Genomic DNA, 24,517 nt, shown 5'->3' with positions numbered 1-24,517 from the left:
TATAATAAGTAACAGTTTTAGTAAGTATCATGACAAGCATCTCCTGGAAAAAATACAAAATGGATTATTGACCTGAAAGAAGAAACGCACACTATGCTGAAAAGTAGTGAACTTCGAATTAACAAGTAGTGAAATGTGTATAAAATGTGTTCCATAGCTGTCCTTTCCAAAACTTTCCGTCATCCTACTATGCAATATAACACCTGCTGTCAAAACAAACTGCAACAAGTACTTAAATAACTACATAGCATAAATATAAAACTCCAACATTATCCTCATCTGTAAAGAAAAAACTTCATTATCAATCACTTCATTATCCATATTATCATAGCTTCACTATTATCATCTCCTGTAAATAAAAACTTCATTATTCATAATACCATATCCTTCATCATTATTCATCAGTATTCATTATCATCTGCAAAAAATCACTTCATTACTCATTATACAACTATTCCTTATCTCTACCATATTTCATCACTAAAACTAAGATGTGTAGTTCAGTCTGACAGCCTGCATCAATCACCTTGTATTCTGAAAGAAATAATTAGTTAAGACTGCTATTCTACGATGAGTATAGTATATTCTTGTTAATGCTTGTTAATCCTGATCCATTTACTCTTCCTCATAAAGTTATTGCATCTTCTATCGTTTATTCCGTAGGTGAAATTCCCATTTCTGTTGATTTTATTTCTTACACGCATCATTTCTTTCTGAAATTGATGAACAAAGATTAATGTCCTGCATTTAAATCATATACCCATTAAATAATGACTGGTTTATGGTAATATAATTAACCATACAGCATAACATGACAGAAAACGTAATATGTCAAAGGCATTGACAGTGTTCAAATGCAAAAATGTACACAGAATAATACAATGCAGCAGCAAAATGTAAAACAGTCACGATGTTGAGATGTCATAAGGCAAAAAATGTCAAAGTCACAGGTGTGTTGTATCTTAACTATTTCACAGTGCATACAAACAAAACTGGAAAACAATCATACACACAAAAAAAAGTGGAAAATGTGCACGGTCTGATGTGTAACGACAAGAAAAGCGACCTGCTAACCTTACCTTGCCGGGCACTTGCCAAGAAAAAATGCGATAATCATCAGTAATTAGTCAAGTGAAATAATTGCATTAATAAATGACATCATAGTGTGTTGAATCATAAAGTGTCTTCATTCAATAAACGGTTTAATGTTTGAGATATGGTGGTTGCCTTTCGATTTTCTAGTTCTCAAAGTTTCGACGTGTACAACATTGGGGTGAGGGATGCTGCGAATCCGATATGGACCTGCGTATAGAAGTTCAAATTTACTGCACTTACCTTTTAATTTACTGGATAAATAATGTGTACGTACTAATATTCTGTCCAACGTGAAAGTCTCGGCGTCTACAAACCTGTTTTTGCTGTCTTCTCCGGCGCTCTGCGGCACGTTTGATGTTGTTCAGCGCAATGTCAATTATTTCGTGGTGTCTTAGTCGACGACATTTAGGGAAGTTTACTAATTCTTTAATTTTGTTTGGTGGTTCAACGTTTTTCAGTATAATAGACGGAGACAGCATAGTGGATTCATTTGGAACGGAATTAATTACGTCTTGGAATGAGAGTATGTGTGTATCCCAATCAATATGTCTTCTGTGGCAGTATACTCTACACAGTTTACCAATTTCTTTCATTAATCTTTCACAGGGGTTCGAAGAAGCGTGGTACTTGGATATATAGATCGGAGAAATGTTTCTGGCTCGTAACATGCGTGTCCATACACTACTACGAAATTGAGATCCATTGTCAGAAATTACTTTCATCACATGCCCTACATGAAATAGAAAATGTTTTACAAATGCTTTCGAAACAGTTTTAGCAGTAGCTTTGCGTAGTGGAGTGAAAGTAACAAATTTTGAAGTGAGCTCAACAGCGACAAAGATGTAACAAAAACCTCTGTTAGTTCTCGGAATCGGACCAAAAATATCTACAGCGGCCATGTGTCTTAATTTAACAGGTATAATGGGATATAATGGAGGAATATGTGAAGTGGTGTCTGATTTAGCTTTCTGGCAAATTTTACAAGACGCTAAAACTCGTCGTATACGTTTCTCCATGTTAGTAAAATAAGAGTTCTGTCTCAGTATAAGAAAACATTTTCGTGCTCCGTAATGTGCGTAACTTAAATGAGTGTACCAAATTAATTTGTTAACCAGTTCGTCAGGAATACATAATAACCAATTGTTGCTGTCAGGATGAGAGCGGCGAAACAGAATGTCATTGCGTACAGTGTAGTGGTTCCTAATCGTAACATTTTTCCTATCTTGCCAAAGGTGTTTAATTTCTTTCCACACATTGTCTTTATTTTGCTCCTTTGCTATGTCTTGTAATGACGATGAAATAAAGTTTTCAAATGCAACTTGCTGAATGTACATGACACTGAAATTTGTTTTGCAGAAGTTGGTTGCTACGTCTTGCTGATTGTTGCCGAGAGAACGCGATAGTGCGTCTGCTATAACATTTTGTGTGCCGGGAATGTGAACAATCGTAAAATTAAATTCTTGCAAATAAAGTTTCCATCTGCTTAATCTGTCGTGAGTAAATTTAGCTGAAAGCAAAAATTGTATTGCTCTGTGGTCTGTGTAAACGGTGGTATGTCTGCCATAAAGAAAGTGCCTAAATCTCGTAAAAGCCCATACAACACATAATGTTTCCAATTCTGTAACGGAATAATTTCGTTCAGCAGGTGACAAAATGCGACTTGCAAATGCGATGTTTTTAATAACTGTTGAACCATCTTCTTCAATTTCCTGGAAAATATGTACGCCTAAAGCGGTGTTAGAACTGTCGGTGGCAATGGAAAAATTTCTAGTAAGATCGGGGTGCGATAAAAGTGGAGCATTCAACAAAGCATGCTTCAGGTTCATGAATTCAGAATGTGCTTGCTTATCCCAAGACCAAATAGTGTTTTTACCTGTTAATTGGCATAGTCTAGGCGTGTCTAAAGCGGAATAATGAATAAATTTACGAAAAAAGTTAATTAAGCCCAAAAAACTGCGTAGTTGTTTCTTCGTCGTAGGAACACTAATGTCACGTAGAGCTTGAAGTTTTTCCGGATCAGGTGCAATGCCTTCTGCTGAAATTACGTGTCCAAGAAATTTTATAGAAGTTTTGCCAAAGTGCGATTTACTGAGGTTAATTGTGAGTCCTTGTGCATGAAAAGTTTGTAACAGTTGTTCAAGAATCAGATTGTGTTCAGACCAGTTAGCTTCTGCGATAAGAATGTCGTCTACATACGTCGTAATTCTGTCTTTAAGTTCTGTCGGAAGTATTGTGTTCAAACCGCGAATAAAAGCTGCAGAAGAAATAGTTAAACCGAATGGTAATTTGCAAAATTGATAACAGTCGCCGAAACAGAGAAAAGCTGTATATTTTCTACAATTCGGATGAAGTTGAATTTGCCAAAATCCCGATTTCAAATCTAGTGTAGAATAAATAGCTGTACCATGAAATTTCTGTAAAAGTTCCTCTAATGTCTGTGGTCGATCTGTTTCATTAATAATAATGTCATTAATGTGACGTGAGTCAAGTACAAGGCGAAGTGAGCCATCTTTTTTCTTGACAATATGTAGCGGGTTTATGTATGGACTAACTGCTGGTTCAATAATTCCTTGGTCGAGCATATCCTGCAATTCTTTTTTAACTTGTTCTCTGTGAATATATGGAATGGGATAATGCTTTGCTTTAAATGTATCGTGCTGTTTGACTTGAAATTCATACATAAAACCGGACATAGTACCAGGAATGTTGTCGAAAACTGGAGCTTGCTGTAAAAGAATTTTGTGTAATTGCGTTCGTTCGTCGTATGTAGTTGCACTGCTTTGTCTAACTTTATCGGAAATCATTTGCATTACGTCGTAGTCAACTTCGTCTGGAGTATTATAGTTGTGTACGTACGTATCCGTGAACAATGTGGGATTACAGTCTATGTCACGTGTTGCGGAAATGACCTCTGTGCGGTTAATTGTTTGTTCTTCCGCAGATAAAGAGTGCTGAAATTCTAAAGCCAATTGTACATTTTCATCCTTTAACATTAAATAAGAATTTTGAAAATCGATAACTGCGTCGTGTTGTACCAGAAAATTCGTACCTAAAATAACGTCTGTTGTCAATAAAGGAACAATCCAAAAATTTGAGTGGAAAGTATGACCTCCAATACAAAATGATAAATGCGTCTGTAATTTAACGTCTACACCTTTACTCGATACTGCTCCCTTCACTTTTGTTTTGCCTAAAGGTAATGTCGGATAAGTATTCTCTTTGTTGCACTCGTTGAAAGTCTCCTCATTTATTACTGATATAGGTGATCCGGGATCGATTACTGCTGAAAATTTCGATGAACCAATTCTAATTTCGATAACAGAATGTGAAATAGATTTCTGAACAAATGGTCTTTCCTGTAAAAGAGTGTGTCTGATGTCGTCAAAAGTAATTACATTTTCGTGAATAACATTCTGCGTGTCTAAAGTAGTGCTTACTTTACTGGAATATGCAATCTGTACTGTGTCTGGTCAAATTCTGTCGTACGTGCTATTAATTACGGGAGAATATTGTGGCATATCTACTATATGAACTGCTCTGTTATTTCTTACTGACGTGTTACGCTATGGATGACACCTATTGTCTGTTTCATTCATGATAATATGTTGTTGCTGATGTTCTTGCTGCTCATAAGATCGACTGTTATCAAATGTACGCTGGAAATTGTGCTCATCATTCTTTTTACGTCTGTCCTGATAGTAATTTCTATACGACGCATTGCGATACGAGTTGAAATAGTGTGTTGTCTGTACGTAGTTATTTCTTTGCTGCCATGCGTTACCATTTGTTGGAGCTGGGACTATACGTGCACGCGGCGAAACATTAAAGTTTGGTTGACCTTGTTGACTGCATTGTTGGTTAGGTATGCTAAGCGGTTGACTTTCATGCTATTGTGGTGAAAAACATCTATTGTTACAAAAATGTGGTTGCGACTGCCGAAAATTTTGTACATACTGATGATTACGATTTTATCTGTTATTTAAGTTCTCGTGATTCTGGAGTGCCTAATGAAAATTGTCACATTCGCTAAAAATTTGTCACATCGGGTTTTCTTTACAATATTCTTAATCCTAGGTAGAGCAATAGTTAAAGAGCAGTTTGGATAGATATAAAGGATAGTAGAAGAAAAGGCAGCAGTGCAGAAAACTAAAGATGAAATAGCACTACTACAGCTCGGGGCCCTATGCTCGCTACGGCACATATTCATTAAAGCGTAATGAATCCCCTGAGGTCTTTTACGCACTGCAAATAAATTTTAGCTTTTGCGTTGCAAGCAATAACGGTAAAATTCCAAAAGTAAATCGCTGTATTCTTGCTAATTCCAGTTTCTGCATAATACGTAATGCTGATGAAAATACAATAGCAAATTGTCGCCTCTGGTTCAAAGCTAGTTTCTGCATTACAGGTAATAGCGGTGAATGTACAAAGATAAATTGTCGTATACAGTGCAAAGCGTGTGCCTGTACGCTGTCATTATTACTTTCTTTACATTTTCTGGCGGATAAAATTTGCTCGTAATCTACGTTCTCGTCATTGAATTTGAAAACACGTTCGGGTTTGTGTGTGAATCTGTTTGTCTGTGTCATTTCGGATTTCAAGTTGCGTAGCTTTTCAGATTTTAAGTCGCGTAGTTGCTGTAAATTGCTCACATGATACGCGCTGCGTGACTCTGACAAATGTTCGCAAAGTAGCGGATTCTGTGACGTATTATTAACTGAAATGTTTTTCATCTCTGTTACTTCTTGTTGTAAATTTGACAACTTCCTACGTAACGTGTTGTTAGATGAATCGATCTCATTAATAGTCTGCTGTAAATTTTGAAATTCAGGTGTTTGGATAAATACAACCGGTGCAGTATCGTCTGATTTATTGTCATTAGTATTTTCGATGACATCAATACGACTGGCCAATTCATCACATTTTTCAGTCAGTATTTTAACCTGATCGTCGGTTTTAGAATCAGACGCATTAATCTGTTTTTGCAACTTACGCGTAGTTTCGCTCAGTTTTTCAATATCAGCTTTGATGACATCGCATCCTGTGTTAGTTCTAATTGTTCGAATCTGTCTGTCACTGTTTGAATATTTACTGTGTGTGTATCTGTTTTTGATTTAAGATCAGAAATTTCATCCCGTAATTCCGCGTTCAATTGTTCTATGGTATTAATTTTGTCGGACACTGTAGTAATATTATTGTCTACATACGTCTTCGCTTTCGCAAACATTTTACGTTTGTCCTCTTGTCTTTGTGCAGAGATTGTTTCCATGACTTGTCGTTTTACTTTGTTTTGATCTTGAATAAATCTGCGGAAACGCGTATCACTGTTCTGTATGTGCTGATTAAAGCGCTCGTTAACCTGAGTATTCTGTTGTTCGAATTTCGCGTCTATCTTTGCGTCCATAGTGCGCGAAAGTTCTACCGTCATTGCTTTAAACTCGTCCCGTAATTGTGCAGCTTTTTCAGAGCATTGTTTAGCGACTCCGCTAATTTCGTCTCTGAGTGTTTCTGTTGCGGCTGTTTGCATTTCCCTTAATTCTTGCGCAACAGACTTAATTTCTTCGCTATTTTTTCGTGAACAAGCCTCAATTTCCACACGCAACTGTTCCTTAGTGTCATGGCACTGCGCGGCAACGGCTCTAATTTGTTCACTAAGCTGTCTGGAATTGTCGTCTAATTTTTCGTTTAAGTATTGTTTGAGTTTTTCGTTATCTTGTTTGACATGTTCACTAAGTTTGTCTTGTTTTTTGTCATTATTGTCAAGTTTTTCATTTAAGTGTTTGTTATCTTCCCTAAGTTGTTTGACCTGTTCATTGAGTTGTTGTTTGAGATTTTCACTCTGTTGTTGTAGCAATCTTACCAAAATTTGTTCAAAGCCAAAGTTAGCGTTTATACTCTCTGTACTGTTTAGTGGTGAATCTGGAACTCTCTCGCTTACTGTAACCATTTGGTTATTCTGAGATTTACAAAAAGGTTTGTCAGTCGGATGTACACTGTCAGACATTATTTCGGAATTAAATAGATCCGTCGTACTTTGAGTATCCTGTTCATTTTCTTTAGACAAATTTGTCTGTGCGTTACTTGGGTTTTCCAAATCGGGTGTGTTAAGCTCGGCAGCGCTCATTACTATAGACCGCTCCGCGTCATCAATTGTCGTCAAGTTAACAGAGGACATAACCGAGTTCGTTTGTTCATCATTAAGACAAAAGTCATCATTAGTGGTTGGAATGCACTGATTGTTAGTGGACGCAGGATTGTCATGATTACACTGCGTGTCACTAGTATTATTGGTGAAGTTATTTAATTCGCTTATTTCGTTCATAATACCTCGCAATACACTATTCACAGTCTTTCGCGGCATTTTAACAATAGTCAAAAATTTTCACAAAATAAATAAGCACAATGCAAAAGCAACACAAATACAACAGAGCAACGAATTGCCGTTGACCTGTAGAGAGAAAGTCACAAGATTAGTAAAAGCGTTGCGCCAAATCCTAATTATATCTAAGCAAACAAGAGCAGATATCTGACTGTTGTTCGAAAGACTCTCAACGAAATACGATCGTGGCAGGGTCGCCAAGTGTAACCTCCCCACAAAATTTTAAAAGGAATGTAATGACAATACTTAATAGAAATGGGAGCCAAACGTAACCTCCCTGCAATTAAATTTAATGACAATAAAAGTGAGAATCGCAATCTGACTCAAGTATAAGTTCTTCATAAAAAATTAAAGTCCATTCAGTGATAAAAAAAATTCTCAGTGATAATAATGATTCAATTAAACCGAAATATCGGTCTTTGGCCCTGTGCAAAAAATCAAAATTAAATTCTTACCTCATTGCAACACCTAGTCAAATTTCTGCTCTTGTTGTTGCGCACCGCTTGGAGGAACTGCATTGCAAATAATAATATTCCTTTTTTTTTTTTTGTAATCTAATTGAAAACTGAAACTTTTGTTTAGGGGAAGTGGAACGAAATAGTTACTTCAATTAAATGAAAATTTTATGTAAAATTGCTTTTGAAATCAAAGTTATTATTGGGGGCACTTGTTGAAAATTAGTTACAATAGTTAAACTTTACATTATCCGATGATTATCTTAATTAACAGTATACCTCATTCAGCATCTTGACCAGTGTTGTCGCCAGACCACATCACGCAATCCCACTGGACTGCTACCACTGACCGACCGCTCTGCATGACGACTACTAGCGTACTGCACGCGACGACTACTGACAGAGTACTGTACCCAACTAGACAGAGCTACAGACTCGCAACGACTGACCGACAGACTGAGAACCGCTCGCAACACTCACGCGGTCAAGCGCATACTCTCTGGTCACAGATGCTACAATGCCTCGCCATCGCTGCTATGTTACATACATGTTTCAATACATATAAACCTTATCGCCAATAACATTTCACTTCCATAACAACTCTTTCCTCTAGTCAGTCTCCTCGAACAAGTACAGATAAAATCCTAATGCAAACCTCATCATCCCATACAATCCGAAGATACACTGTCAACACACAACCTCTGTGTAATCCATCTGACCCAAATCTTCTACTCATTATGAATTATAAACAAAGAATGCATACATGACCTCTAACAGACTTAGTTCGAATAACTCTCAGTAATTAAGTACGATTACGGAGTGTGAATGACCATAATATTTCACAGTGTGTACACCACTTCAAGAATTATGGCAAACAGAAGCAAACATGTGGAGTATTTCTTGTGTCAAGTGCCACTTCCTATTTCAATTGCTCACGAAAAATGCAATGTAATAACTGTCAATGGTCTAAACCTAGTTTTGGTATGTCATGTCGTTAGCTTCCTTACTATTAGCATACATTTATACAGCTTTCATAAAACCTCCAGCTCATGTGGCTTCTATGAAGCTTCTTGTACTAATGTCGTTCGTCGGATTATAGCAGTTCATTTTCTTATCTTAAAAATATAAGGCACTGAGCGTAAGCAAAACAAGCAATAGCGAGTAAATATACCAGTAGAGAACAGAATGTCAACAAGTGGATGCAGCACAATTCTTACAACGAGGCTCTGCCAAGCGAACAATCTATAATTAATACAACAGTGTGACCTAAACTCTATGTTTGTACACCTTATATCAGCATTTCTATATACCAAATTAAAGAGTAGTTATGACAACAAAACAGAAATGTGTAAATATGCAATCCATAAGCAAGGCAGCAAATATGTTATCTAACATAATAAACAGGTCATTAGCATCATATCAGCATAAGCAAATAAATGTTCATATGTAGTCTTAATAAGTAAACATGAAGGCGCAAGCAGATAAATCACAAAGTATAACTTACATACCTAACCATATCAGCACAATTAATCAGGTGACAATTATAATTTAAATAAATAAGCACAGCAGGCACATAATAAAAAAATATGACATCAGTGAAGAAGCATTGCAGCCAAGCGATGCATAATATATACAAAAACAACCCTGTTCATTAATAAACATTGTCAAAATCAGTTAACGTACGCAAGCACGTCGCTTCACAAGTAATTTCATAGAACATGAAATTTAGTACAAAGTATGAATCACGTAATTGCGAGCAGCAAATTACGTCTAAAGTACGTACCTAAGTGGAAATATGTTACCTGAAAAATGAACTCAATTAATAGTTACCTTTTTTAGTTTATTAGTTTCTTCTTCGAAATTACATTCTTCCTGAAAATTTCTCGATAGCAAGTCCTCTTAACGTCGGACACGCACAGAATTTACCTGAAGTTCTTAAACATTTTATAGAACCGTATCCTGAAAAATACTGAATGTTAATAACATAATTCATCAAGTCACTATCGCTTATACTGAATTTAGTAGGAGAACTTAGACTGTGTATTTGTCTACGGCTGTCAGTGCATTCGCACTGAGCGCTCGATCAGCTGTAGGCGCGTGACGTAGGAAGTAATTGTTTGCGGTCAACGACTGCCTTGTGCGGCGCGCAGACTTGACTGTTGCTTTGAGTATGTGCCGCCGCCGGAACACGGCGCGGTATCCTTGTACTCTCCGCATGTTTACGTATAACTGTTGGTTTCTGGAAAGTATGTCATTCCACAAAAATTTTAACGTTTGCTATATGATGTATTCCCTTAGAGCGTCGTGATTTAAGAGTTTCTACTTCAACAGTGTTATCATGAATAATTTTACGAATTCTATATGGACCGTTATAAAGCAGAAAAAATTTTGCGACACAAGCCTTTTCCTTTGTGAGACAAACGATGAGACTTAATTAACACTTTTTGACAAACTGACAAGATTTTTAAACAACCAGGACGTTTAGGTGATTTCTCTCTTCTAGCAGCCGCAGATGCAATATTTTGTAGAGCCAGGTTGACAACTTCAGAATGCCGCAGTTTCCGTGAAGGCGGAAAAGGAACGATTTCAGATATGCGATTTGTCAGTGCTTTGTTTTTTAATATCAGTATAGGCGGTAAAGAAGTTGAATCATTAGGGAGTTCATTCAGAATGTTTTGAAAAATATGAAGATACTGACCCCAAGTTCTGTGATTCTGATGACAATAAAGACGACACAATTTATTGATTTCCTTCATCCACCTCTCTGAAGTGTTAGATTGAGGGTGAAAAGTGAAATGAAAATTGGTTTAATTTTACGACGCCGTAGAGTACGAAGCCAAATTTTAGAACGAAACTGTGATCCATTATCTGATATAACCTTATCAACATGACCAACTTCTTTAAGAAAATGGTTAATGAAAGCATTAGATACTGAACGAGCTGTTGCTTTGCGTAACGGTGTAAAACACACATATTTTGATGTTAATTCCACTGCTACGAAAATGTACGCAAAACCATTAGTAGAACGAACCACTGGACCAAACAAATCGACTGCAGCCAAGTCCTTTAATTTCGCTGGAATGATAGGAAACAACGGTGCTCTGTGAGAAATTGTTGGCGGCTTAGCCTTTTGACATAATTTGCATTTGGCCAGAACAGATCGAATACGTTTTTCCATATTACTGAAGTAGCAATTTTCCCGTAATTTATGAAAGCATTTTCTGGGACCAAAGTGTGCATAACTGAAATGCGTATACCAAATCAATTTATTGACCCACTCATCAGGAATACAAACTAACCAAACAGAGTTGTCGACCGATTTTCGTTTAAAAAGAATATCATTGCGAACTAAATAATGCTGTCTAATCGCTACGCTTTCCTTTCTCCTCCACTTCTCCCTAATGTCCTTCCAGATTGGATCCTTATTTTGCTCCTTAGCGATGTCCTGGAGCGAAGACGAAATAAAGTTCTCAAACGCAACACCTTGAATATACATCAAACAATAATTGTTTTCTATGCAGTCCTCTTTGGCACTTTGTTTCAAACCCACAGGTGCACGTGATAAAGCATCAGCAACAATATTTGAAGAACCCTGTATGTAAACAATACTAAAATCAAATTCCTGTAGGTACAACGCCCATCGTGACAATCTGCCGTGAGTTAATTTTGTTGACATAAGAAATTCCAGAGCTCGATGATCGGTATAAACCTTAGTATGTCTGCCAAACAAAATGTCCGAAATTTTGTAAAAGCCCAAACAACAGCCAAAACTTCAAGTTCCGTAATCGAATAATTCTTTTCTGATTTAGAGAGAACACGACTTCCAAATGCAATAGTTTTCTGGACTACAACGCCGTCTTCTTCTATCTCTTGAAATAAGTGTGCACCTAGGCCTTTGTATGATGAGTCCGTCGCCAAACAAAAATCTTTAGATAAATCCGGATGTGAAAGAAGTGGAGCAGCAACTAAAGCATCACGAAGTTGTTCAAATTCTGATTGAGCTTCCTCATCCCAACACCAATTAGATTTCCTTCCAGATAGTTCGCATAAACGAGGTGTGGCCAAATTGTCCAATCTAACAAAGCGGCTAAGAAAATTACAGACACCAAGGAAACTACGAACATCACGTTTTGTGGTAGGAACAGCATAATTACGAATAGCGTCTAATTTTTCTGGATCAGGAAGGATATCTTCTGTAGAAATAATGTGACCGAGAAATTTCTCCTGAGAACGACCAAATTCAGATTTTTCTAAGTTCACTGTAATGCCAACCCTTGCAAAGATACGTAATAATGAATCCAAAATTTTGTTGTGTTCACTCCAAGAATGTTTAGCAATAAGAATGTCGTCAACATATGAAGTAATATTGTCACGAAGATAAACAGTTAAAATTTCATTTAAGCTACGAATGAATGCTGCTGAAGATACAGTAAGTCCAAACGGTAATTTCCGAAACTGGTAACAGTTACCAAAGGCTAAAAAGGCAGTATATTTTCTACAATCAGGTTGGAGTTCTATTTGCCAAAAACTTGCGCGCATATCAATCGTGGATAAAACTTTAATTCCATGGAAATGTTGAAGAAGTTCATCTAAATTTTGCGGACGGTCAGTTTCTGGAATGATGATATTATTTATCTGTCTGGAATCCAGAACCAAACGAATTGACTCATCCTTTTTAAGAACGACGTGTAATGGGCTAGTATAAGGACTGACTGCAAGATCAATAATGCCCTGATCTAACATGTATTAAAGTTCATTCTTAACCTTGTCTCTGTAAGCCAAAGGAATAGCGTACGTTTTCCCCTGAAATGGTGTGTGTTCTTTTACTTTAAATAAATATTGTAAGCCTTGTATAGTTCCTGTGTGATGACTAAACACTGTAGCATGTGAAGTCAAAATTTGGTGCAGCTCTTCTCTTGCAACGTCATCTGGCACTTCAGCTTTCTTAACCTTTCCATTAATTAATTCTTCGCTATTAATTATATCATCCATCGCGTCGCTGTATCTATTGTCATTGTCATGAATAAACACACTGTCGTCTCGTCATAATGCTCAACGAAAACATCAGAAGTAAGAAACCTTAAACATTTTGTATCTGACTCAGATCTTGTTAAACACTCGAAAAATTTCAAACATTTCGGCATTCCGGCAACAGTCAAATTCACACTTCCTTCTTTAAAGTTCAAAATTGCCTTATGTGCGTTAAGAAACTCCATACCTAATATAATTTGTGTACTGAGTAATGGAACAATAATAAAATTAGCAGAAAATTCGTATCCTTGATAATTGAAATTTAGATTGGTCTGTTGTTTGACTTCCACACTTTTTCCAGAAATCGCTCCTCGAATTGTTGTTTTAGAAACAGGTAACACAGGACAGGCAATAGTTCTTTCACATATACGAAAAACTGATTCACTAATGACGTGCAATGGGCTCCCAGAATCTAAAACTGCAGTGAACTTATTCTTACCCACACATACTTCAATAACAGGATGTAAAAATGCGTCTATATTATTTTCCTTTTCGTCTAGCAAAATGTCTCTCATGTCTTCCAGGCGTACGTAGTGTAAAGTCGTAGTGTCATTACTTTCTGAACCGTCTATATTGCTGCCAGAAGCCGAAGCTGCAAGTCATTGTCGATTGTTTGCGTCACGTCTTTGATCATTCGCGTCATTTCGCGGATCAGTTTCTACGATTTGCACTTGTCTCTCTGAAGTTCTGTCACGTGGAGGATGCCAATTAGGTCCTTCCTGTCTGTCAGATGCAAATTCTTGGTTGTGTCTGTTATTAAAATTTCTGTTTTCTTGTCTGTCTGCATAACTACTTCTTGTGTAATTTCGACTGTTACTTCTGAAATTATTGTTGTATCTACTACCCTGGTTATTTCTGAAGTAAGAATTTCTATTATTGTATGAATAATTTCTGCCTTGATGATATCGATTACTGTTTCCGTATGATTGATCATTCCGGTACGAATTACCGTTATTATAATTGTCTGTGTAATTTCTGTTAGAACGTCTGTTATTGTCATAAGGCTGGTATCTATTGTCCTGTCTGTTACGTCTGTCATTCTCAAAGTCACCCATACAACGCCCGTTGCGATCACTATCTCTTTTCTCTGAAAGTCTATTGTAAATACTGTTACTGAAAAAGTTACAAGAAGTCCCGTCGTCGTTGTCATACTCAAGTTCTTGCAACAAAGTCTTAAAAGTCTCAATGTCGTCTTTACATCTTCCGGCTAAAGCAATTTGTCATATGGATTGTGGCGGCTTAGTTAAACAAATGCGAATTAATTCAGTCGGGCTATAAGGGTTGGAAAGGAACTGATTCTTTCGATTCATGTCTTCAAAATATTCTGCTGGCGTGCGGAACTCAGACTGTTTGAAATTACGCTGCATAATAAGACTGTGTTTGACTCTGTCTTGCGTGTTTTCGGACCAATATGCTGATAGAAATGCATGATAAAAATCATTCAGATTATTACAATCTCTAATGAGTGCGCGCATCCGCGTCGCCGGTTCGTTTTCTAAATATCCACACATAAATTCCAGTTTGTGACTTAGTGGCCAATTTGGTGGGAGTGCGTACATAAATTGATCTAACCATGAACATGGATGTATGTCATTCTTAGAATTGCGGAAGACCTTAAATTTCCGAACAGTCAAAAAGTGTTTATAGTCAAAGTTTTCTCCTCGTGGCGACAAAGACCTACCGTGCCTGTCCCTGTCCCAATGTCGATTATTGTCAAGTTCGCGCTCCTGGCGCTCTCTTGTTGCATCCCGTAAATGAAACAAATTATTTTCTTCAAAGCCTTCTGCTATCTGTGATTCTAAATTTTTTTTGCTGTCTCTTCCTACAATTTCACCTTCGATTTGTTTAACTTGCTTTCGTAATGCCTCAACTTCCCTTTTAACGCGTTCATTAAATTTTCCCTGATTTTCAACATGTTTATTTATGTTCTGATACTCTTCGGTTTCTGCAAATGGCAATGGTGCTGTATCATCTGAATCTCTGTCCCCATTTAAACTAAGACTTGTCAATTTGTCTGAAATCTCCTCAACTCTTTCCGATAAGTCACCTATTTTTTCTTTCTGTTTATTTACGTCTTCCGTAAGTGTCGCGACTCGGGTTTCAGTACTGACACATTTTGTGGTTAACTGTTCATATTGTTGTGTTAGGTTATTTAATCTGTCATTTGGTACGGATTCCTCGATTCTCTCAAATATTTCCTCCTTATCGTGTGCACGTTGTAAATTTAACTCTGAAAATTTCTGTACTATCACGCGATCTCTTTCCTCCTGTTCTCTATCCTGTTCCCTTTGTCTAATGTCTACTGCAACTAATCTATTATTATGAGAATTCAAAATCGGTTGTACTTCTTCTCTGATTTCTTTCTTTAACTCATCTTTCATATTTTTGAAACATGTCCCTATTCGTGAGTCTAACCGTGTTTCCAGTGTTCCCATATCAGTTTTTAATTCAGATCCCAAAGTTCCCATCTCGGTTTTAAATTTAGATCCCAACTGTGATTCCATTGTTCCCATCTGCGTTTTTAATTCAGATCTAAACCGTGTTTCCATTGTTCCCATATCAGTTTTTAATTCAGATCGTAATTGTGGTCCCAGTGACTCTAACCGTGATCCCAAATTTAATATTACACTCATCAACTGCTCCGTATGAACTAGTTCAAAATTCCTTTCGCCCCTAACATTTCCCACAAAACCAGCTTCCTTCGTCATAGCTGTAAGGCCATCTGTGTTCGATACTATTACAGAATCTTCTGTCGTTAATCTCGTATTCTGTGAATTTTCTGATTGAGAAAAATTTTGAAATGGTTCCGGACTATTTTCCCGACTTATTACATCTTTTTCCACTTCATTATTCATCACACTGTTTTCCTCTGTTGGCGAGTTCGCCATGTTAACAATTTCGTCATTCTCACTATCTATCATTTTTGCTTTCTTCATCGATCGCGTAATCATTTACAAAACATACAAAACTCGTCACTGTACGAAAATTACACACAATGACTCCTTATCTCCAACAATACCATTCACACGAGATGTTTCCCTCAAACACGATTAACGAACAATTGAAATAATTGCACTAAATTGTCAAACCCGTAGACAAGACAACAAATTTAAATTTTGAAAAATACCATTAGAAGAATGACAATTACCAAATCTACACATGCAAAATAGACTACAATTACTAAACTACAAATTACTACAACAATACTACTGTCTACTCTTTTTACAATCAGAAGAATTCCAAGGGACGATCCGAAGCAGCGGTCACCACGTGCATGGGGGCTTAATTTAATAAAATGCAAATATTTTTAGTTTTTGGTAGCTGTATGTCCGATTACGCTGTGTCTGGTAAACGGTTGGCCCTGACTAGTTCTTGTACGCAATCTGACTGCATAGAACAACAACAAAGAATTAAATGAAAATTTTCGTTAACACAATTAATTAATTAAGTTCCCAGCAACTATAAAACCTACGAAACCAAAGCACAAGTATAACTGTTCTGTGTGTGGAAGTATGACTCAACGTACACATCTGGCACGGTTCTTCTTCAATAAGACAAGAAATTTTAAATATCATTTATACTGAAGTAATTAAAAAATAGAAATACTATAATAGCGTAAGGAAAGCAGAATTACACTGTAATGCAAAAACACAAGCCAGATGCTTTGTTGACTGAACCTGTAATGACGCATTATTTAAGACATTGACATAATAAAAAGAAAAGGAATTTTTTTTTTCTTTTACCTTCATGTATTGACGAAAATCACTCTAATCATTACAATATATCTCCACACCGACTCTCTACTACCACATCTCAACAAGAACTCTCCACCACGACCTCTCGACACGTACTCTTCAGTACGACATCTCAGCAAGCACTTTTCACTAGCACATCTCAACAAGCACTGACTACTACGAGTTCTCCCCAAGCACTGCCAGTGGAGGCGGCTGAATAATACTCTTCGGCGCAATCTCTGGCGCTGTGGCTCAGTGTAGCCACCTTTTATCTTGTAATAAAAGTCCAATGTGTGACGATGCCACGCTGCAGTATCTTTTCCGAATTGTGTTAGCACACGCCGAAGCGCTGGTTTTGCACATTCCACCCACCATGCTAGAGTGGGGGAAGACGACGTTCGCAATCCATCCATGTGCTGGCGATGATCTGACGGCATTCCGGGACTTGAAGATGTGCCACATTCAGCTTCCAGGGTCCTTGGCTGCGCCATATCCGCTGCTACTGTAGTGTGAGTGTGCATATGAAAGTGCTATGATCGGAGAAGGCAAGCGGCCAACGTTCGGCGTCCAGTACCCCCGGCGTTAGAGCTCATGAGACATAAATGCGGTCTAGGCGACTGGCTGAGAGATTAGTAAGGTATGTCGGTCCGGGACGGTCACCATGCATTGTCTCCTAAGTGTCGGTGAGAAGCAGATTTCGAACCAGGAGCCAAAGTTCTTGACAAGTCGAGAAATGCGGGACTTGGTCTTTCGGGTGGAGCACGCAGTTAAAGCCGCCGCCGAAGATATATTGATCGAAGCGGCTGATAAAGAGGGGGGCGATATCCTCCGATTAGAGCAGCGATCGCTCGCGGCGTTGGTCAGTTCCTGATGGAGCGTAAATGTTAATGATGCGCGTGCTCAGCGCTGTGATCGCCAGCCCCCTTCCTGACGGAAGTTAAGTCACTTATTCGATGGCAATTCCGTCGCGCACTAGTATTGGCGTACCGCTGAGATTTCGGTCCGCCGGTGACATATATGTCACACAACCGTAGAAAACGGGGAGGACCGCTATATACACTTCTTGCAACAGGGCAATGTCAACATCCGAAGAACGAAGAATCTCACGCAGCAACTGGATCTTCACTGCCGTTCGTATTGTATTGAGGTTAAGCGTGGCGATACGATACGCTTGTTGCCTAACCGCAGGTGCTAAGTTATCCATTGAGACTGGAATTGCCTATGAAGCCCCGACTGTACTGACACCTCCGCATCCCCCCAAACCCCACCTGCAGTCGTTTCTAGAGAGCCGGCGCCAATGGCGTAGGACCTGTTGGCGTAACTTGGATGGTGCCGTCGTCGTCGTAGTCATCCGCCCACGTTGGGGAACTCAAAGCAAGATCGGCTTCCCTAGATTTCTCAGGTCACGGCATGGGTGTTGCACTCCAAAAGGTGGTGGGCATCATCTGTCCTGCATATCGGCATCCGATTGTGCCACTGTAGATATGTGTGGTTTGACCTCAGTTCCGTTCGGTGTTGCCACATTGCAGCAAATGGCGGCTGCTTCTGTGGTAGCGTCGTCATTGAAGGTGGAGTCGTCGTCCTCTGGAGGCTGTGTCACATCCCGTTCGGAAGTTGCTCTACGCCTCCTCTTCCATCGCTTCGAAGAGCGTTGCTTCCTGGTGTGTCTTTCCGTGTCAGACGATGGCAGCGAATCACGACGTCCCGGCACAATAAGCGAGTCGACGGTCATGCTATCGTCATGTATCTCGTTATCCGTCGACGGGGGCGGCGGCAACGGAGTTGAATCCGTAGCTTGTGAAACGGGTGTGTCGTCATAGCCCTGTATTTGAGGATGGAGCCGCGACTCAATAGTGGATATCGGCTGTCGTGAGGGCTGCTGCATAAGTCACAAGAGGCAGCGTCGCCCGCGATGGCGGGTCCGCGTCAGCCGGCGGCAGTTGAGTGATACGACGTTGGATACATTCTGACCTGAGGTGTCCCTCCTTCCCACAACCAGAGCAGGTCTTCGGTTGCCCATCGTAGATGACGTGGGCACGGCAGCCACCGATATTCAGATATGAAGGTACATGTCTATTCGGACCTGGCGGACTCCTTTCAGTACAGGATATGTCTGGAATTGCGTCCATTTTTCCGCAATATGATCATGCACCATGCCATAGGGGCGCAGCGCTGTCACGACGTCCTCTGCCGGTAGTCCGAAAAGTCTGATCGTGCGAAGTCCCATGTCAGAATAATCGACGTGCTCAGTACCCACATTGCCATCAGCATGGCAGAAACGGAGGCCCAGTTTCGTTTCCCGAAGGATCCGTTCACATGTTGCGTCGTTGATGATCTTGACATATACGATACTACTCATAATAAACAAGTGAATTCCGAGAATGTCGGTCACCGGGATTTTAACTTCTTCTCGTAGAAATCGTTCGACTTCGAGTGCTTTGGGCCGTACCAATTCGTTGCGGAACGTAAATTTGAGCGTCGATTTTCTGTATTCGTGAGCCATAGTGATCTATATGCTGAGTACAGCAAGCGCTAAATGGCCGAGTACGATGTAAACAATACGAGCGCTCGCTCCGCGGCAGGAACACAAACAGCGCGTCCTCACCGCAGCACAGCCAAAGGACAACTTGACCATTCAGCTAGCCGGCTGGAGTGGCCGTGCGGTTCTGGGCGCTGCAGTCTAGAGCCGAGCGACCGCTACAGTCGCAGGTTCGGATCCTGCCTCGGGCATGGATGTGTGTGATGTCCTTAGGTTAGTTAGGTTTAATTAGTTCTAAGTTCTAGGCGACTGATGACCTCAGAAGTTAAGTCGCATAGTGCTCAGAACCATTTTTGAACCATTCAGCTATCGGGGCACATAAATGTTACATAAATGGCAGCTGTCTTTATTCCATACATATTACAAGAAATGGATCTACGTATATATATTCTCCTACACCACTGGACGGATTTCGACCAACCTTGGAACACCTATAAGTTACTGTTTCGGAACTATCGCTGCGGCGGTTAGTACTACCTACCTATCAAAGGAGGGAGGAGAGGGGGCGGGGGGGGGGGGGGGGAGAAAACGCAGCGTGGCCCAAGACGCGCAAATAGTATTACTTTAAAAAATCTCCGAAAATGCCTCGGAAGGCCCAACCGTACCGACCGACCGCCGTTTCATGCTCAGACGATAACCGTCACTGGATGCAGATATGGAGGGGCATGTGGTCAGCACTCTGGTCTCCCAGCCGTTGTCAGATTTCATGACAAGAGCCGCTATTTCACAATTAAGAAATTCCTCGATTGGGCTCATAAAGGTTGAGAGCACCCCACTTGCCGACAGCGCCTGGCAGTCCCAGACGGTCACCCATTCAACTGATAGCCAATCCCGTCAGCGCTAAAGTTCGGTGATATGAAGGGAATCGGTGTCAGCATTGTTTCAGTCATCGGTGTTACCATTGCTTCTGTCATTCAGAATGAGCGGATTTAGTGACTAGCAACAAACTTTACATATAATTTGAAACCTTCATGAAAGTTTAAGTCGCCGACAGCCCCGTCATATTCATGAAAGAAAGAAAAAGTTTAACGCTCAATAGATTTTCGTTGTTCATGCAGTAAAACTGCCGCATATAGCACATCGGTTTAATTTATTATTTCCTTACTACTATCTGCACTCGTGACAAATTTAGCGGACAGTACTCAGCCATAACCCAGAATCTACTGGCAAAATTATGTGATTGTACGACACGCCACTCATGAGATACTACGACATAAACAATGAGATGCGTAAAAAACCGCCATTTCTTTACTACTACCTCCATTCACAACATATTTCGCTGACAGTATCTACATATGCCACTGAATGTACTGTACGACACATAGTTCAGAAGACATGACGTCACAAACACAGAGCTGATTCAAAAACTTTGGCGTCATACATGACGATTTAATTTTTCATTTCTTCACAACCAATCTATTAACAGCACATTTCGGAGACAATTGACACATATACCAGTGGATGTAGCTGCAAAATGATATCGCTGTACACTGTTCAGGAGATACGTTATAAACATTGAGCAGCGTTAAAATGAACTGCAGGGCGAGGCAAAGGTGAAATATGTTAAATATATGTGTAATATATTTAACAGGTGCGTACATGGGCAAGGCAACGGTAAAACACTCATCCTAAATGCCAGGAAAGATTTCAACCAAATTTGGTACACATATCAATTACCACCTTGAAACAAATACTGTGTGGCTATGAACCACGAGCCTCTTTTTGTGGTGAGAGAGAGAATAGGAAGGAAGAGAAGGACTAACAGAGAGGGATGGAGGAGTTACGCAGAGGTAGGAGGGTGAGGACGTGGAGAGGGGAGGGGGGGGGGAAATAGAGGGAGGAATGAACTGAGAGAGAGCAGATGAGATGGGCAGAGGAAGGAAAGAGGAGGAGATGGATAGAGACAGAGGAAGAAGAGAAAAGAGGAAATAGAAGGGAGCAGGAGATGGACAGAGGAGGGGAAGAGGAGATGGGCACATGTCCCCCAGAGGCGAGGACTTCGTGGGAAAGGAGAGGCGAGGGGAAAATCGACAGAGATATGGGAGATGAGGAGATGAGCGGAGGAGGATGAGAAGATGGAAAGGAGGTGATGGACTAAGGGGGCAAGGAGGAGATGAACAGGGGGGCAGCAGGTGGGCCAAGAAAGTTATAGGACAAGATGGAGAGAGGGACAGGAGGAGAAGCCCCGAATGGGGAATGGCAGAAGTGGCCAGGTCGATGAGGGTGGACAGAGATGGTGTGAAAGAGATGGAGAGAGAGAGAGAGAGAGAGAGAGGATGAAGTAGGAGACGAACTAATAGATGATATGGAATAAACATGTACTTGTGCAACGCTGGGTACTCAGCCAGTTGTAGACAAATTTGTGGAAGGTAATGCCTGTTACAAAAAGAAAAATGTGATTGCACCAAAGAGCAAGTTTTGTGGTGAACATCTTGAGTAAGTGACGTCATACAGGTAGCGGATATATCAACAGGATTCAGTTGATATCGCAAAACTACGTTTATCTTCTGCACTAAAGAACATATAAACTCGAAGAAAATTTTGTCTAGGATTGCGAAGTTTTAATTTTCAAAAGATTCTCTGATTTTATAAGGTACGTCTTTCAGACATATGCTCGTAGAATGTGTTACTCGTAACTAATCACGCACTTTTACAAGTATGTCTGTAGGTACTGCATCATGTCCGTTGCTATGCGGCATCATGGGTGACCTATAGTTGTTAGAAACAGGGGGAGAGGTGGTATGTAGATGGGATCAGCCAATGCTGGTGGCAGTGCAAAAGCCTTCCGCCCCTTGCAGTCGATGTGTCACAGAGGCATGTCTTTCATAATACCAGATTGCTAAAACAGTTGATAGTTCATGATTCATGGAGGTAAGTCGCAGTTGTAGGCTGCATATATAATGGCTTCGACAGGCAACAAAAATTTGACTTTTACTTTGTCGTATAACTGAAAACAAAATTGCTATCATCACCTATTCATTAACATTTACATCTAAATCAATGTGACTACTTGTAATAGATACGTGCATCCCCTTCACGTGTTTATGCTAATTATTATGCACATTTATGCGATCGGGAATGCTCAGAAGCAGCCAGGCTACATGCACATCTGACAATTATGCGTCAGCAAGAGGCATTAACGAGAACATCATAAGAGGCAATGTTGTACAACCTTAATAGGGACAAGATCCGACTATTCGGGAGTAGGGTCTTACAATCTGAGACAGTGTTCCGACACAAACTTCCGTCATAATGTCCGCAAACGTGAGGTTAGAATCGCCTGGCAACAGCGATATAATATATATATATATATATATATATATATATATATATATATATATATATATATATATCGTAGAAGAAGAGTGAAGTGTCCATATTGGCTGAGGGAGAAAGGTGGAGTCTGCGTTGCGAGTCGGGAAGACAGGGCGAGTTAGTAGCGAGGCTCCACTCAAAACGCACGGTCGAGTAACCGGGGGGTGGCTCCAAAACAACGGTCGCGAGTAAATATTCCAGCTGTTAAACAAGATATAAAGTTAAAGAGAAGGTATTAGTTACCAGTGAATGCCACGTGTCGTGGGCAGTATTTATCACGAGTATGGAAAGTGAAAAATGTGTCGAAAAGGCTTCAATATAACGGCGTAGCTAAGAGCCCCCATACTGGAAATTCTGTGTTTCAAAGTATTAAAACGAGTGTATTACAAAACGTTGTTAACATTTAACAACTGGCATCCCAACACACGCCACTTCTGCAGGATTACAAACCTACATTGAACCTGAAGCCGGAGCGCTACCACTGGGCGGCGAGGGACTACCGAAGCAGCAAGACACCAGGTTAGTAATATAGAAACGAGAGAAGTAAGGCAGAGTCGCTTCCTTCTCGCGAAAATGCCACAGAGGGCATTGTATAGTCTTGCAGTTAACACTTATGAGGGTTCCTGAAGAATTCCTGGCTTTGGTTTCCTTATAGTTGAAATAAAAATGAGGGCCGGGTGCTCGTCTGAAAATTTGAAATTTTAATATGTAGCTGTGTAAATTTAGGTGTTCACTATTCTTACAATTTGTTCGGATGCAGGAGATATCAGAGATTGCAGAGTCACAAGCAAGTTTGCTATCATTTTATCATTGGAGTTACGGACTGTCACGAAGTTTTGTTTCCAAGAAAAGTTCGCAGAGGGTATCCACAATGATATGGCACAAACAGTGAGAGAGAAGTGTGCAGCACTGCTCGCTCGCGAATGAGCCCCGCAGTGACAGGCCACAAACCGCAACGAACACTACATTATCCCACGCTGCGAATGAGGTACCATTTGTATCAATATCAGGGGAGAATGTGCTGAATAAGTGGGTAATAATTACAAAACTCTATCTTTGACGAGCGACGGATATCCGCCAAAAAGATAGCCGACATACTGGACATCTCCTGGGAACATGTTGAGTGTTTAAATTGTGATCAACGGAAGGAATACATTGAGACATCTAAAGCCATTTTATGGCGTTTTGAAGCTCCGGAGAGCATTTTGGCGAGATTAGTGACTGAGGATCAAATGTGGCTTAACATTTATTACTGTGAAACCAAGTAACAACCAGAACAGCCCCTCCCAGATTCCATAAAGCTGTCCAAATCCTAGAACGCCATGCACCGCTTTTTGCCTTCCGTATCCGCTTTCATTCCCCACGTGAATCCTCTATGACCTCATCACCTTCCCCCACCTTTTTCTTTTCCTTAAACACATCCACACCATGTATATCATCCACCTACTCGATCCACGCCACCCCCTGGTGGCAGCTTGCTTCCCCCGAGCCTGTTGCCGCCCCTTTACCGTTGTGTCCTGCCTTCTTTCCATCTCCATATCCTCCACCTCCTTTCACAATGCAACTTCCAGCACCTACCCCTCCCAGATGATTAGCTTCACCCTGACATCTACCCCTCCTACCAACTGTAACCCCCCTTTCTCCCCCTACTCCTCAAGGCTCCCTCTTCCCTTCCCTTCCTCTGAGCGTTTTCCCTCTCCTACACCCCCTTCCTTTCTCATGCCCCCTTCTGTGCCTTTGCACTCCTTCCTGCCTTGTCTTCCCTTTTCACCTCCTGTACCGCCCATCACCTGCCTCTTGGTGCACCTCCCGTCCCCCTTTTTCCTCTTCCTCCCGCCATCCCCCAGCCCCCCACCACATCTTCCTCCCCTCATTTCTCTCCTCTCCAGCCTCCACTCCCTTAACAGGTTCCTACCAGCGGTTTTTAATCTTCCATGGTGTTTTTAAGTGTCACACTCTGAGTGATTTTTGT

This window comes from Schistocerca serialis, chromosome 6 (genome assembly GCF_023864345.2).
Source record: "Schistocerca serialis cubense isolate TAMUIC-IGC-003099 chromosome 6, iqSchSeri2.2, whole genome shotgun sequence".
Taxonomy (NCBI): Eukaryota; Metazoa; Arthropoda; class Insecta; order Orthoptera; family Acrididae; genus Schistocerca; species Schistocerca serialis.
Note: the sequence above shows the minus strand (reverse complement) of the source record.